At 47.8% G+C, this 16,391-nt stretch overlaps 1 protein-coding gene across 1 annotated transcript in view; it reads left to right on the forward strand.

Moving 5' to 3' along the window:
• MYO16 (myosin XVI) overlaps positions 1 to 16,391 on the forward strand; it is a 2,830,569-nt gene that overhangs the window by 1,997,593 nt on the left and 816,585 nt on the right. The gene's annotated exons all lie outside the window — the stretch shown is intronic.

Below are 16,391 nucleotides of genomic sequence, written 5' to 3' on the forward strand. Positions count from 1 at the left end.
CAACCGTCAGCTCTCAGACGTATCATTGTAGCCATAGCAACTCGCCATTTTCCCGCTCCCCAGATAAATCCCACCACCATAGAGCGGAGCTGCCGAAAAACGGAGCCCGGCACCCAGATCGGCAACGTTCGAAAAAAATACAATAAATGCGGGAGTGTCACCATCATTAGGAGTGCCACCCAACCTGCTACAGAAATGGCAATGTACTCCAAATCCCAAAACTACCCCTAAGTCCTCGTTTGGCCCGGCCCAAATTACCCTCCAACAAATCCTCTGGAGTGTGATAAACGTTGGTGCCTAAATAAGGTAAACTTTGGGGTTCCCAATGAACGCCCGCCACATGCGACGGATTCTGCACAGCAGGTGCCGCCGGAATTAAGCAGGTCTTTTCCCAGTTTATGTTCAGCCCCGAATACTGTCCAAACACCCGAAGCAATGTTTGCGCTCCCTCCAAAGCCGTATCCGTGTTGGCAAGAAAGATCAACAGGTCATCCGCATAAAGGGTGATAAACTGCATGTTCCTTCGGAGATATAATTCCGGGTAGTACCTCCCCAACCGAGCATGAGAAGCCAGTGGCTCAATGGCCAATGCAAACAGCAACCGGGAGAGCCGGCACCCCTGCCGCTTGCCCCGACCCGCCGGGCAGGCCGAGGAAATCGGCACGCCTGTCCGCACCCTAGCCGTCGCTGTTCCATCCATCCCACAAAGACGTGTCCTAGCTCAAACTTGCGTAGGATCCAGTACAAGTATGGCCACTCCAGGCTGTCAAACGCCTTCTCAATATCTACTGAGAGCACTGCCGTGGTCGGGGTCTCACTGTGGTCTTTCCCCAATATCCGCTTCAGCCATTGCACGTTAGTCACGGTATTGCGCTTTGGGATAAAGCCCGCCTGGGCAGAATGGACCAGTTGCGCCATATAAGGGAGCAGCCGAGCCGCCAGAATCCCACTCAGTATTTTATAGTCAGCCGTCAACATAGACAATGGATGGTAGGCCGACCTGGACAAAGGGTCTTTACCCGGTTTCAACAATGGGGTAATGATAGCCTCACGAGCACAGTCCGGTAACCTCCCCAGCTCCCGAGCTTCCCGATAAACCACAAGCAATTTGGGGGCCAGGATATCGACATAAGTAGAGTAAAACTCAACTGACAGACGGTCTGCACCTGGGGTTTTCTTACATGCCATGTGCTTTATTGCACAACGTATTTCCCCCACTGTGATCCCCTGCCCCAACTCATCTCTCTGGTCATCCTCAAGGTGCGGAAGCTGCACCTCAGCTAAGAACTCCTCCAATCCCTCACCTGAACCCCGCAATCTACTCTCATATAGATCTGTGTAGAAAGCTAAGAACAGCTCATTAATCCCTTGTTGGGTATTCTCCAGTACACCCGCCGGGGTGGTCAGTGCCTGCACTGACGAGCCCCTCGTGCCGGATTGGCCAACCACACCAAAAGGGAGCCTACCCTATCTCTCTCCGCATGTGCCCGCACCAGGTATTCTTTGTGATCGAGGCAGCGCAGCCTCTATACCTGCGCTGCCACCCCCTCTCTTGCAGCCATCACTTCGGCGTGTGCTCCCGGATCCTCCGGATGGACTTTCTCTGTGCGACGCAGTCGCAGCTCCTCCTTCTCTATGTCTGCCAGATGCGTCTTTCGCACTCCTGCTGTCTTAGCTATACACAGGCCCCGCACCACCACCTTAAAAGCATCCCACTCCAGAGCCAGGGTCGAAGCTGTCCCCTCATTCTCAAGAAAATAATGTTCTATGCCCTCTTGCACCTCTGCAGGGAATTCTTGGTCTTCCAAAGCCTCTGGGCGTAATCGCCAAGAAGGGATTGAAGGCCGTCCTCTGTACCATCTTAACACCAACAATAGCGGATTATAGTCCGATATCGTTTTTGCCAGGCATTCGCTATGGCAGACCAGTGCATGGACATCCGGGGAACACAACACCGTATCCAACCGGGCGTGCAAGTCATTTAATGTGGAATAATAAGAATAGTCCCGTTCCCCCATATGCTGCGTTTGCCAAGTATCAATTAGCCCACACTCAGCATGCCAGTCCCTCCGGAGCCTGGAGAGCTTATGTGTAGGTATCCGGGGTAGCGGTGGGTGCGACAATCCATCTCAGTATCCATGACCGTATTAAACCCCCCCAAAATCACCGAACCCGTCAGAATTGGCGCCAGCTTCCCTGATAACCGGGCGAAATAGGCCTTCTGGTCCACATTGGGGACATACACACTGCACAATGTTACTTCTCTCCCATACAACCTCCCCAGAACAGCCACGAACCGCCCTTCAGGGTCCAATATCTGCCAAGTCGGCTGGAAGGGAACCCATGCCCTCACCCAGACAAGCGCACCCCTAGCAAAAGCAGAATATGTTTTTATAAGAGAGCTACCCCCTCCAGCGGCGCTGCAAACCTTGGCCTTCACCACGGTCTAAATGAGTTTCTTGGAGAAGAGCTATCTGCACCCCTCTACACACCAAAAAAGCATGGACCCTATGGCGCATCAACATCGTATGCATCCCCGTACATTCCATGTAATACATTTTAACTCAGGTGACGTCCCCATGTAGCTGGCTAAATTTATTCCACAATCGCACTCCCTGCATTGGCACACCGGTGGTTCTAGCAACTCCAAAAAGAACAACAACACCAAACAACACCCCCTCCCCGGAACAAGCTCTAAACAGCTAGCACCCATCCAAACCACCCACTAACAGTCTCCCTGGTAGCTACCAGGAGTTCACTCTTAAGAGTGAAACTAGGGGGGGAGCTCAGATGCCCAGAAGACCTGGTCCGTCTCCCCATCGCATCCTCCCACCCAGTCCCACCATCATCCGCCCTGCATCAACAATCCCTCACCCAAGCCCTTCCAATTGCCAAGCCTCCCCCAGGCACCCTCATCTCGAGGCATCAATACTAGGATCATCCGACCCCACACGTAGATCACTGAAAATACTACAAAATCTCATCTGCCGACCCTGGTGTGACATGTGGCATGGTAGCACTCCCCGCATCCGTCCCATCAGAATCTGATCCCGCTGACCACTTTTCCGAGTCTGTTGCTCCCAGCCGCGATGCTCCGCTCGCCTGCGAGATTTCTGTCACGGCCTGCAGGGCTGTCAACCTCTCTTTCACCATCTGCGACGTGGAAGGTTTCTGAGTCCCATGGCGTCGTCCTCTGTTGTACCTCGTACGGCGCGGCCGGGGCGCCTCCGTCATCTGCCCCCCAACGGCTCCCATACCATCTGTTCCTGCCCTGTAGGTCTCCAACCAACTCCATGCTTCATCCGGGTCATTATGAAAGAATGTTTTGCCATCCAACGTCACCCGCAAGCGCACCGGGAACATCAATGAGTACTGAATGCCTTCGTCTCGGAGGGCCTTTTTAACCACCAGAAACGAAGCTCGATGGCGTTGTACATCAAAAGTATAGTCTGGGAACAGTGACACCTTACTATTGTCTACTCTGTAGGGGCCCGTGGTGCGTGCTTTCTGGAGCAGTAGGTCCCTATCCTTATAATGAAGGAGATGGGCCACCACTGGCCTGGTGGTCTCCCAGGTGTCAACCGACGGGCAAGCACCCTATGCGCCCTCTCCAGAGTATGAAATGGCATCAGGGCCACCTCCGTACGCAGCCACTGCTCCAGGTAATCTACCATTCTGTCCCCTTTCAACTCCTTCCGGAAGACCAACTATCCTTATATTATTCCTTCTATTATGCCATTCGGCATCCTCAGCCTTTCTTTCCAGTAGTTGGAGCCTGCGATTGACCTCTCCCATCTGAACATCAATAGCTTTCTGTGCTGGATCCAAGACCTCCAAGGTAGCCTCAGATTGCTTCACCCGGTCGACCAACTTCCCATGATCTGCCCGCAGGAGACCCAGTCCCAACAATACCTGCGCAATGTCCTGTTGTAGTGCTTTCTTTGTGTTTGTGATAGCGCGGAAGATCTGATCCACTTGCTGCTGCGTCAGTCCCTCTGGAGGTTGATTGACGCTGTCCTGCTCTTGCTGTTCCGCCGCTCCATCCTCCTGCTTCGGGGAGCCCCCCTGACGACCTCGTGGCTGTCCCAAGTCGACCAGGCTGCGTGGACCTTAGTGTCAGCCCCACAGCCCAGTATTACTTACAGCCCGGATACTCGAGTCCTATGTGACCTAGACCAGCGGGGTCCCCCACTTCAACCAACCAGTCCCCCCAGAAGGAGGGTCCAACAGGCAACTGTGCGATGAGTGACCCAACGCAGGCAAGTATGTCACGTCCCGTCAAATGCTCCTCCAGGTGCCGCCGCAAAGCCCTCAAAAGAAAAAGAGGCGCTCTCTCCCCTGCCCAGCTGCTTTCTCCACTGCACTGCTGCAGCCCCCTCAGCTGTCCCGCATCCCCGATGTGGGGGGGAGAAAAAAGGGGGATAGGAACCGTTTCCGCCTCCCCAGCAATCCTCTCGATGGGCCCTCTGGGTAAGCACCAGCGCCGGCTATGTCCAGGCACAACAGAGGCCCCTGGTCCCCCAAACAAATCAGCAAGCGATGATGAGCTTTGGAAGCCGCCTCACCCTCTGGCGCAGCTCGCTAGTCTCCCCAGGAGGTACAAGCCCCGTCTCCAGGCTTCGCACCACACCGCTGTCTCCAGCCGGGCAAATGGGTATCCCCCCGGGCAGCCCCTGCGCAGCACTGTCTTTGTCATGCAGCCATCACAGTCCCGACCAACCTGTCATCCCCCGGGGGAGTGCCAGCAGACCGGGCGCCCAGCACCAGACGTTCCGGTCTCCCCCACCTTCAGAGCAGCCCACAGCTCGCCTGGACCCAGCAGGTGTGATGTCGCTCGATGCAAGCACCCACTATCCCCAATGTGTAGGGGGATGCAGCACAGTCCTCGCTATGAGGCTAGCTCAGCCCAGGTCACCACTCAGTCCTCCAGGGGGGCACTAGCGTATTGGGCACCCTACATCCAGCACCCCAGCCCCTCTCACCTCTAAGGTGGTACACAGCCCGTCCTGGTCCAGCGGGGCGATCTCACTCACTGTATGTGTCCACAATCGCCAGTGCGCAGGGGGCCGCCTCAGTGTTTACGGTGCGGCCGCCATCTTGGGCGCGAACTCCTGGCACCAAGATTCACCAAGTAACTCACAGCACTGCCTCCTTGGCCCTCCAAGACTCTCTCGGCGCCAACAATCTGACTCCTGAGTCCCGGGGCCGCAACGCTCACCTACTCTGTCGTGGCAGGATTCTGGGGCGGAGTTGCCAAGGAGACTGCAGCCAGAGCTCCGCAGCTCGCGCCAGTCTCCACGTCACTCCACTCTCCACTGTAACAAATGGGGGTCCCCCCACTGGCAATGTACACCATTAGGGCAATGTGCAGGCAGAGAGGGGTCAGTGAAGGTGGCCCCGCCGGATGCAGGCGTCCTCTGTCTCCGAGGCACAGGGACAATAACAGCGATCACTGCACGGCTGCCATTTTGCGTGCGAGCGCCCGAGAAGCAGAATCACTGAGTTGCTGCTTGATACGGCAGTTGCAGCCCCCCAAAGCGCCGACAAAACCAACAGCCTCGTTCCGATGTCCTTAGGAGTTAGTGTCAGCACCCGCGGATGAGGCAGGAGGTCAGGATAATCGCCCGTGGGGAGATTGTGTTCCGATCCCCTCAACTCGCGTCTGTCTCCATCGGCTGCAGGCCACGTCCCCTGTTTCTTAGCAGTTCAAACTGTGAAAATGCACTAAGTGGTTCTCTCCTTTGTCAGGGTATTAATTTACACGGGGCCTGTGATGATTCCTGGAACAACTTATCCTGTCACCTGCAAGGTTCAGCAGCTGCAGTGATTAATCCAATTTTTGGACAACTTTCGAATGGGAGTTACCTCAGGTTGAACGATCACAGCTGCTGGGGCATGTTGCCAGGTATACCATATCTAGTAACTGTGTCATCTGGGGTCACTTGCTGTATGCAAGCATTGTTTCCACAAACCAAGACAGTCAGGGAGTCACCTCTATGGCCTTCACTGAACATCTCTTCTATACGAATTGATACTCTAAGCAGAATGAAAGCCATTCTTTTGCAAAAAACTGTGCCACTGACCTCGGCCAAAGAAACCTATGATCTACAAGTCGCAAGGACTTCTGCCGAGATACATGTCATTTTGAATACAAACTGCCCTATACATTTCTCAGAAATGTTTAAGTCGTATCTTAAACATGTCTGATAAGAGCGGTATTGTACATTTATTTAAGAACAGATTTTACGGACTGTTATCACCTTTTTAAGCAATCCTAGGAAAATATTTCCAAACTTTGTGCACTCTGTGTTTGGCGGACTGCCCTCCTTTTAGGAATCATTGCAGGGATACTATTTTTGCTCCTTCTGCTACGAAATGGCAAGCCAAATCACCAGCGTCACCCCAAGCACCATAGAGAGAGCTCTATTGGAGATGAAGTGTCGTGAGCGCATTGTTCAAATTCTGGGGTTACCTCGTCTACGAGAATTAAATACCACATGATTTCTGTCATTCAGACCAATCTGGCTAGATTGCATCTTACTTGTTCTACGCTGCTTGCTATGCGGAGAAGAATGTGTGCTAGACATCTGTCTAACACTTCCATCGGTCATGCCAACGGATGTAGATACTTTGCTTGAACCGGTACCGGCCCATGCTCTGTGTTGTCCCCAGCGGCTATCAATTCTGATGACGGCATTCATTGAGATCTTACAGACACAAAATGCTGATGCTGAGGTACGAGAGGAAATAATAGGCATGCAGGTACCATCCAATTCGAACATTGCCGATGCGACTAATGCTGAAGGCAATGCTTCACATCTGTGTGCGGTTAATCTTCTAAACAAGGTAATCCAACTTTCGCCTACAACGGTAGACAACTTTTTGTCTACAGACATAGAAGATTTGATGTTTTCTCCAAGCCCTAACACTGACTTCTGATTTTGGCACACAGTGTTCTGAGGGACTTTGAATTTGACCTTCATTTTTTACAAAACAAAGAACTTTTTCGTATGATTACTTTTTTTTCCAAATTTTTATTTTTCCTTTTTGGCACAAGTAATCTGCTTATAGTAGAACTATTCATAGAGAACACGAATTCTTTGAATACTTCCAGAGACAATATATGACCTTGACCACAAACAAACAGTTTTATGTAATCTGACATGAAATGGTTTTGGCCCTTTTTCTTCTGTATTTACGAGCCATTTCATAAATGTATATTTTTATGATTCATTGAATTTGCATTTCAAATGTCTACATTTGATTAGAACGAACATTGCTTTAATGTGTACAGCACCAATGCAATTTTATGCTTACACCTAGTTTTGATACATTATTTACAATGTGTTTGAAACATGCTTTTAGCACTTCGTGTGTGGATACATTTTAGATATGTTATCATGTTTAGAAACTTAGTAATTTCGTTCATACGAAAGTAGAGTGGGTGTTGTGTTTCGATTTATATTCCGTATGCATTTCCCGATTCATGCCCTTATATAGGCATAGAAATCCAGTCCTTATTTAGGCATAGCCCATGCTACCCAAATACAAGCATGTCTACTTAAATCCGTTCATCTACGTCACAACGACTTCTTGGAAAACCAGACTCTTAAGCCGTAGGGACTTCCCCTTGCCTGGATATTGATTTCTCCAAGAACTCAATTATTATGCATGAACATCTATTCCTTAGGGGTTTATTCATGACGCTCATATGCCCGACTTTTACGTCAATACTAGCATCTCTAAACACCTTCAAGGTATAAATATACCTTCACTTGCTATGGCAAAGCACGGTGTGGTTCGGTGCAGTTCGACTACCTACTTGCACGACGCAGCTCGCCACAGCAAGTACCGAAGGAAGCCAACTCCCCAGCTGACGCACTGACTAGAAGTTGTCATCCTCCTGCCGAGAAGCCAGCTCCAGTGTTTCTGACTCCCCTTGCGGGGTGTTGGGAAATCGAGTCCCGGGAAAGATATACCAACCTCTCTCATTCTAAGGTATGGAGCTGATTAGAACCTAGATAAACCTTTGGCAATTCTTGGCAAAACTAAACCTATGCTAAACCAGCACCTACTTCTTCCCGCGTACTAGACCTAGGTTAGGTACACTGGGGTAGGCTTATTTTAGAAGCACCAGTTGAGTATTTTAGCCTGTGTTATTTATGTATGTATTTTTATATATGTCATAGCAACAGACCATGCCATTACAGTACTATTTTTAATTCCTGTTTATGCTGTACGCATTATACTTCGCATTCTGTGTAACGATTGTAGCAGTTCATATCTCTTGCATGAGAAAGAAGAATGTTCAATAAACCCTTTTTATTGAAACACCCGTCTCTCTATTTCTGTGCAACTCTGTAGAAATGAAGCATGCACGATTGACTGAGTGAAATAGTTATCTATTGTTTCCACGACTCTGAAGATATTGTTCCGACTCTAAGGGAAACAAAGTTGTCATGTTTATGCGGTTACCTGAGATGTCCTGAAGCACACCCTATTTCGTCAAAGTTTTCGTTCAAATGAGTTCTTTATCAGTTTTAGCGTGCAGCACCCGCCTAGGTGCGTCGTTCCTTCCGCACCCAAATTTAATAGAACTGAGGATTAGTGACCCGCCGTTGTAGCTGGCCAAACAAAGGTTGCACAGCTGTATGTACGTCGGTATTTTAAATCATACTCTTCCACCATAGTAATCCAATTTGAATCATTTATTTTTCCAAAGTTACTCAAATTACGTCCATTTTTTTAACCTTCACGTCAAAAGTTAAATTCGTCAACTTTTTTGTTTGTTATATTTCAATGTATTGCCCATCCAGGCCTATCTATACAGGAACATTCAACACATTTTTTAACCATTCACCAGATTCGATGTACATCATACTCAATGCATTTCGGTTTTAAAATAACCTTCTTCAGGAGTATCTATAAATAATGAAGAATACATGGTTTTAAAACGCTGTTACATATGAGTCACATCATTGATAAGAACATATGAATCATACCCCCATAATCCCCCTTAAATGATTACAATATTCAACCCAATGGTATAATTCATGAAGTACCATCCTCAAATTTATCCCCTCGTTACCATAACATAATTTCATTTAAACGCATACCGTCACTCCACCACTTCTCGGTGAACCTTTCCCCCGAAAGAAATCATCAGAAATTATAAACGCGTGTGTCTCCGTGCTCCATGCTCTAAACAAAACTCCCCTATAGTAACCAAATGCAAAGCAAATCCTCTCCTTTGTGTGAGTATGATGTACATCGAATCTGGTGAATGGTTAAAAAATTTGTTGAATGTTCCTGTATAGGCCTGGATGGGCAATACATTGAAATATAACAAACCAAAAAGTTGACGAATTTAACTTTTGACGTGAAGGTTCAAAAAAAGGACGTAATTTGAGTAACTTTAGAAAAATAAATGATTCAAATTGGATTATTATGGTGGAAGAGTATGATTTAAAATACCGACGTACATACAGCTGTGCAACCTTTGTTTGGCCAGCTACAACGGCAGGTCACTAATTCTCATGTTTATGCGGTTGTCAGAGACTAATCCCTTCTTGTTCATTCAAGAAAGTTTCTAGTGACCTCTGAGTTAGCTGGCACACACAATTAAGTTTAATGTACTCGATAGAGACATACTGACCTCAGTCCTATGTCAAATCTATAGTGTATATTATTCCAATGTGCTGAGCCTAGTAGGGATGTAGGAACTACACTACATATATATAAAACATATTTAAACTTTTTAGAAACACTCAGGGCCAGATGTAGGTAGGCGAATACCGGTCGGTAGCGGCCCGAATTCGGTAAAATCGGCCGTTACCGACCGGTCTTTTGAAAATGAGATGTAGGAGTCAATAATTTACCGAATTGGAAAATATGAGTCTGTAAAATACCGATTCTGTATTTACCGAGTACATATTTTCCGAATCGGCATTTAGCGATTTCTAATTTACCGACTTCTTATTTTCCGAATCGGTAAATACGAATTCGGAAAATATGTCAATCGAGATGTAGGAAAGTAAGAAAATACCGAATTCAATGAAATTCTGTATTTAAGAGTCGGTATTTACCATGGACTGGAAGCAGGTGGTAACCAGGTGCAGGCTATAAAAAAAGCCCCAAAATACAACAGTGTTGCAAAAATGGCGGCTTTCTATGTGATTGCGAGGAGGCTAAGGCTACAGGCAGCAGGTCTTAGGGTATGGATGAGGGAGGAGCAGGTGTACAGGCAGAGGGTCACCCTGTTCCATTTGACTGAGCCTGAGATACTTCAGAGGTACAGGCTACACCCCAGAACCATCTTGGACTTAATTGGGGACCTCCACCCATACCTGGATCACCCAACTCCCAGGGCCCACGCCATCCCACCCCATGTGCAGGTGCTGTGTAGCTTACACCTGCTTGCCTCTGTAAGCTATCAGAGTGTGATAGCTGCAGTAGGTGGTGTATCCCAGAGCTGCCTGTCCCGTTTTTTCAGGAAGTTTCTGGATGCCATGACGCAGAGAATGGAACATTACATCCGGTTCCCTGACACACCTGCGGAACTTGCCAAAACAAAAACAGATTTCTATGGACTGGCACACTTCCCGCATGTGATAGGCTGCATAGATGGCACCCACATTCCACTATGCCCATCTGCAGCCACTGAACACATCTACAGAAATCGTAAGTCTACGCACTCCATCAATGTGCAGGTGATATGCAATGCTGGCAACATCATCACAGACATAGTGGCCAAATTTCCTGGGAGCACGCACGACTCCTACATTTTCCAGAACAGCGGAATATACACACGGCATCTTGCTGGAGATTTTGGAGATGGATATCTGCTAGGTAAATAAGTGTAACACACCCTGTAATGAATGGCCGATGAATGTGTCATGTGATTGTAACTCATGTACCTCTCATTCCCTCCCAGGCGATAGTGCATATGCCCTGCGTTCCTTTGTGCTCACACCGTACCTCAACCCAACTAACAGAGCCGAAAGGCGATACAATGTGGCACACAGGTCAACTCGCAACGTAGTTGAGCAAACATTTGGACTCCTCAAGAGCAGGTTCCGCTGCCTCCACAAGAGCGGAGGTGCTCGACAGTACACCCCCATCCTGTGTTGCAAGATAATAGTGACCTGTGCCATTTTGCACAATCTTGCCACGAAGAAAGGTACAGAGGTGGAGGTGACACATCACGAGGACATTGATGATGACCAAGAACATGCAGACCCCCAGGCAACAGGACCAGCAGCAATAGATGGTAGATTGAGACGGACAGAAATTACACGTCAATATTTCTAGGTAATATATGACACATAGACAGGTATAGTGTTTGACAAGTGTAGTTTAATATTCACTACATCATCATTGTCACATGGGAAAAGGCATTATACATCAAAGTCTATGTCGCTGGCTGCTCCTGCTCAGTTGCCGTCACTGTGTGCAGTTGCATTGATCTGCAGCATAGGTCAGTGCTTACGTCCACGCACTACATTGCGTGATTGATGTGCCTGGCTTTCTGATTCTCTGCTGGGGCCTGACTCGGCATGGCTGCGCCTGCCGCTCCTGCGCACCTCCGGTACAGGTGTGCTGGAGCCACTCCTGCTGGTTGACCCCTCAGTCTCCTCCACACCTGTGTCACCAGCATTGGCTGTGTTTGTGTTGAGCATCTGTTCCATCGCAGAGCTCACTCTTCCCATGCCCCGTGTCAAGTCTGTGCAGCAGTGCACAATTGCATCCTGCATGGATATAGATCGTCGGCACAGTAGTGACGTACTTGAAGCAAATCTGTTCATTGCCTTTGTTTGCTGGCCCATATACTGCCGATCCCTGCCACGCTGTTGATGATCCCTGTCCAACTTATCCGACAGTACACCCATGTATGTGGAGATGTCCGTTATCCCATTTGATATTGCCTCCAAACTAGATGCTATGTGGCCAATACCCTTGTCCATGTTGGTCATTTTAATGTTCATACAGCGGACCTGCCTATGCACGGCTAAGAGTGCTTTGGCCTGCAAGCGCTGTACTTTGACCATTGTGCCCTCCAGGCCACAGAAGACGCTCTCCCCTTCCAGCCCCTCGCCACCCTCACGTGCCCTCCTGCCATGGACACTGGTGCGCGCAGCGCCTGCTGCAATCTGTGGTCTAGCCTTGTCAGCCACAGGTGCATTTGTTTGAGGTACAACTTCCTCATCCTCCGAATCAGAGGTTTGCAGGATCCTCTGAGGGGGCTCCTCATGCCTACTTGCCCTTCCCTGCATGGACACCTTAGACATTGCTATGGGTGTACGCGGTGTGCCAGACAAATCAGGAGATCCGAACAACAAAGGTGATAGTGGCACAGGTGTTGAGGCTCGCTCTGGTGATGAGGCTTCCTGGGTGCTGTTGTTGCCTCCTTCTACAGCGCTGTGACCATTTTTTTTCTTCTCTTTCTCACTTCTCCTAGGTGCGGGTGCCCTCTCCTCCCTTGCTGGTGCTGAACTGCGTGAGGACTCTCCTTTGGAATGAAATTGACATAGGGTCAATGTTGTTGTTCATCTGTGTGTAGTTCTTAAATAAATTGTTTACACAACTTTGCCCTGTGCACATTGTGTGTTTGGTGATGTGTGTGGCATGCCTTGCAGAGTCGTGTGGTGTATGTTTTGCATCAATGTATTCATGACTACGTCTACCATGATGCATTGCTGGCACCAAGTATGAGCTGTTATGCAGTGTGATGATTCTACACAGTGGGGTACGGGGTCAGGTTAATGGTTGTGGATTAGGGTACATGCCTCTTACCTTGTTTCTTTGTAGCTTTTGCAGTACTGTCCAGATCTCCTATCCCATGGATGCATTCTGGCTCCATGGTGGTTTCCACAAGCTCCTCCATCGCTGTCAGCTTTGGTGCTTTGCTCCTGCCACCTCCAGTCTCATCAGCATCCTTTTTTTGTGCTGCAGTTTTTTTCTTTGTTACGATGCGCAGGTCATACCACCGCTTTTTGATGTCCTCAATCTCCTGGTGGGTCACACCAATGGCATTCACTTTGCCCTGAATGCCAAGCCATATGTTCCTCTTCACAGTCTCTGCAACATGCAGAGACTGTCTCCCGAAAATTTGGCTGTAGTGGCTTACTATTTCTTCTACAGCCACCTGTAGTTCTTCTGGGCTGAACTTGATCTTCTTTTTTCTCTCCCCAGCATCCTTTTGCCCTTCATGAGTCTCCATTCTGTAGCACTGCTTGCCTGTAGATGCTCAGCTCCTCTCACCTCAGCTCAATTGTTTGTTCTATTGGTGTTCACCTGCATGGGTGTGGCCACTCCCAGGTACTGGGGAGGGATGCTTCAATCCGATTGGTTGGAATCTCAGGGCCTTGGTTGTGGGGGGTGTAGGGTGTCCCTGATTGGTTGTCAGGCTCACATGGCGTTTTTCAAACATCCGAATCGGATTTTACCGATTCGGTAAATACCGATTCGGTAAATTCCGATTCGGTAAATTCCGAATCAGTTACTCCCATTCATTCCTATGGGCCAGGAGGCCCATAGGAATGCATGGGTTTTACTGATTCGGATTTTACCCATTCGGTATTTACCGACTCGGTATTTGTCAATTTGTGATACCGAGTCATTCCGAATCTGTAAGTTTTACCGATTTATTTCCTACATACCATTTTCCGATTCTGAAATACCAATTCAGTATGAGTCGGTATTTTAGAATCGGTAAATGGAAATTACCTACATCTGGCCCTTAGTCACTGGATGATGTCTTCAGTGAAGTCATTTGAGATGTCCTTAGTTATGTCATAACACCCTACACCATCAACGCATTACACTTTCATATATATATACCCTATCACAGCACACACTACACCACTATAGCATCTACAGTGCCGTCTATAACTGAGACAGCTACTCTGTACTCTGTACACCAATACCTCAAAATCCTAGATGAACACATATGTCGTGTGCCATCACCTGCATCACCAACTCCAACCTATTTTGACCTCCCTTCACTCCACCTGGACCCAAAAGGACCCATGAGCAGGTGGCAGCACTTGCCTGACCATCATCTCTCCCAGTCATTTTAACTTCTTCCCTTTACTATCTCAGGGTCCTACCACCTATATCTACACCACCACCACACACATTCATTGCTACTTACACCCATAGCACAACTTGCAACTTACAGCACATACACCCTGTCCCACATTTTACATTAGGACCTCTCCTTATATGATCATCTGCATCCAACATGATCACCTATGCCTCCAGTGTATTTATCCTGATTTGCTCTCTCAGGCTCTTTGTATCTCCAGTGGAGTTAGGCTGCCATGCTTCCCAGCATCCACCCAGTTGCCCCCTATAGCAAGTTCCTTCCTACCTGAAGCTCTACCTATACAGTCATCTGGTTATAATTATAAAATACATCATCATCTAAAGTCACAACACCACACAGTCTGAGCCAATATACCCCATACCCATTCCAGCACCTACAACATACGCCGTCCCCTATACCGCCACATACAGCCTTATAGTGCCACTTACATACTACATCCCAAGATATCCCAGCATTTACATTGCAAACGCAAACACCTCCCACCCTATCAACTAATCCACACTGCTTACCACTGTCCCCAAACCTCCTGCATTATACAACATATCAGCAAGCATTCCCCTTAACACCACTATTAACCCACAACAACTACGTTTCGACTTGGACCCTCCACTACCAACACCAGCTTCATTCTGCAAACGGCCCTACACATACACTATCATGTGCATGCTATAGGATCAAATATCCTGGCTCGCTATACCACCACCCACATCCTGTATTTTCTGCACTGCCAACAGGTATAGGAGCTGATCTATACTTTGGTGGGTAACTCTGCAGCCTGCCAAGTTCGTAGAGGCATCTGACCCTCTAGCAGTAGCATCAGAGACCCAGTGGTTCCCTCTCCTCTAAATGTAGTGGAAGAACTATGCTTTTGGCACAGCAGATGCACCACCAATTTATGGTAGATTTTCTTCTCTACTTCACCTCTGTAGCGTCCCCCTTTTAAACAGAGAGTACACCATAAGCAGCTATTACATTTGGATGGAGACAGGACATGGGTTGCAGTTCCTGGGACTACCATTTATACAAAGCATGTTTCAAGTGAAACATAAATATGCTGAATGGCTTTGCCAATGCCAGGTGGAAAAACTCCTCTTCTCTAACTTGAATATACCAACCAATGAAACCAGTACATGGGGAGAGGATGTGGCCTTACGGCTAAAATGGTCGACCTCGAAGATGGAGAACCATGTTTGAGTCTAGGCAACAACACTCAACAGCCTGTGATTATGGGCAAATCATTTAATCTTCCGATGCCTAACAAGAAGTGCATGGGTCCATCTGTAACGATACTGGTACTCATGTAAAGCACTCTGATACCTGATATCTGTGGGTCAAGTTTGTGCTGTGTAAAACTCTAAACAAAGACAAGCATTTGCAATGCAATCGGTCTCGCATTTGGGACCTTATATGTATTTAGCTATGCGGCACATTAGCCTAGGTGCTGAAACATCTACTGTTCTTTAACATGGAGGGAAAGTAAGCACCAAACTGCGTGACATGCCAGGTATGGGAAAACATGGAGAGAAATATTGTCTTTCAGCGGGAAATCGTATAGTCGAAAACTCCGTTTTTAATAAAAAAATCAAGGCCTTCAGTGGTCATATCGCTGAAAATACAAGATCTGAAAAAAATATTATTGTCCACGGGTGCTCATGGAAGACAATTTCTATGGACTGGAATCTAGAGAATTCTAAAGGGATTTTGGTATTTTACTGACCTCTGCTGGTCGTTTTCTATCAAGAAAGTTAAATAGAGGCAGTTGCCAATAATTTTTTTTTAAAAAGTCCCTCAGCAGAGAGCAATTGTGGTATTTTACTGACCTCAACTGGTTGTTTTCTATCAAGACAGTTAAATATAGGCAGTTGAACAGAAAAATAGGTCCCTAAGTGGAAGCAGACAAGTCCTAGGGCTGATCTCCAGAGCCCACAAAGTACATACAGATATAAGTATATACTAAAGTATATACAAGAGGTCTCGAATGTTCGGCCTAAAAAATGTATACCTTATCTCATGCACGATCCCACAATGATTGTGCTCTAAGCACACTTTTATTATAGACCACTGTTACAATAACCCTTGCTTTGTCACTCTGGCTCTTTTTCAATCCTGGTCTGTGAAAACATCTGCGTGAGTCCTGCCACGCTCTTTTCAGGTTCCCACCCAGTACCTGGAGGGAAGTTTGCACTTCTGTTGGTTGTCGTGGAGCTTCTCCTATATTTGTCTTTATGGCGGTATTGTTTAATGCCTCTGCTGTACTGTATATATTCTAGTCATGAGGGAAGCT

This window comes from Lissotriton helveticus, chromosome 8, assembly GCF_964261635.1.
Source record: "Lissotriton helveticus chromosome 8, aLisHel1.1, whole genome shotgun sequence".
In the NCBI taxonomy this organism is placed as follows: domain Eukaryota; kingdom Metazoa; phylum Chordata; class Amphibia; order Caudata; family Salamandridae; genus Lissotriton; species Lissotriton helveticus.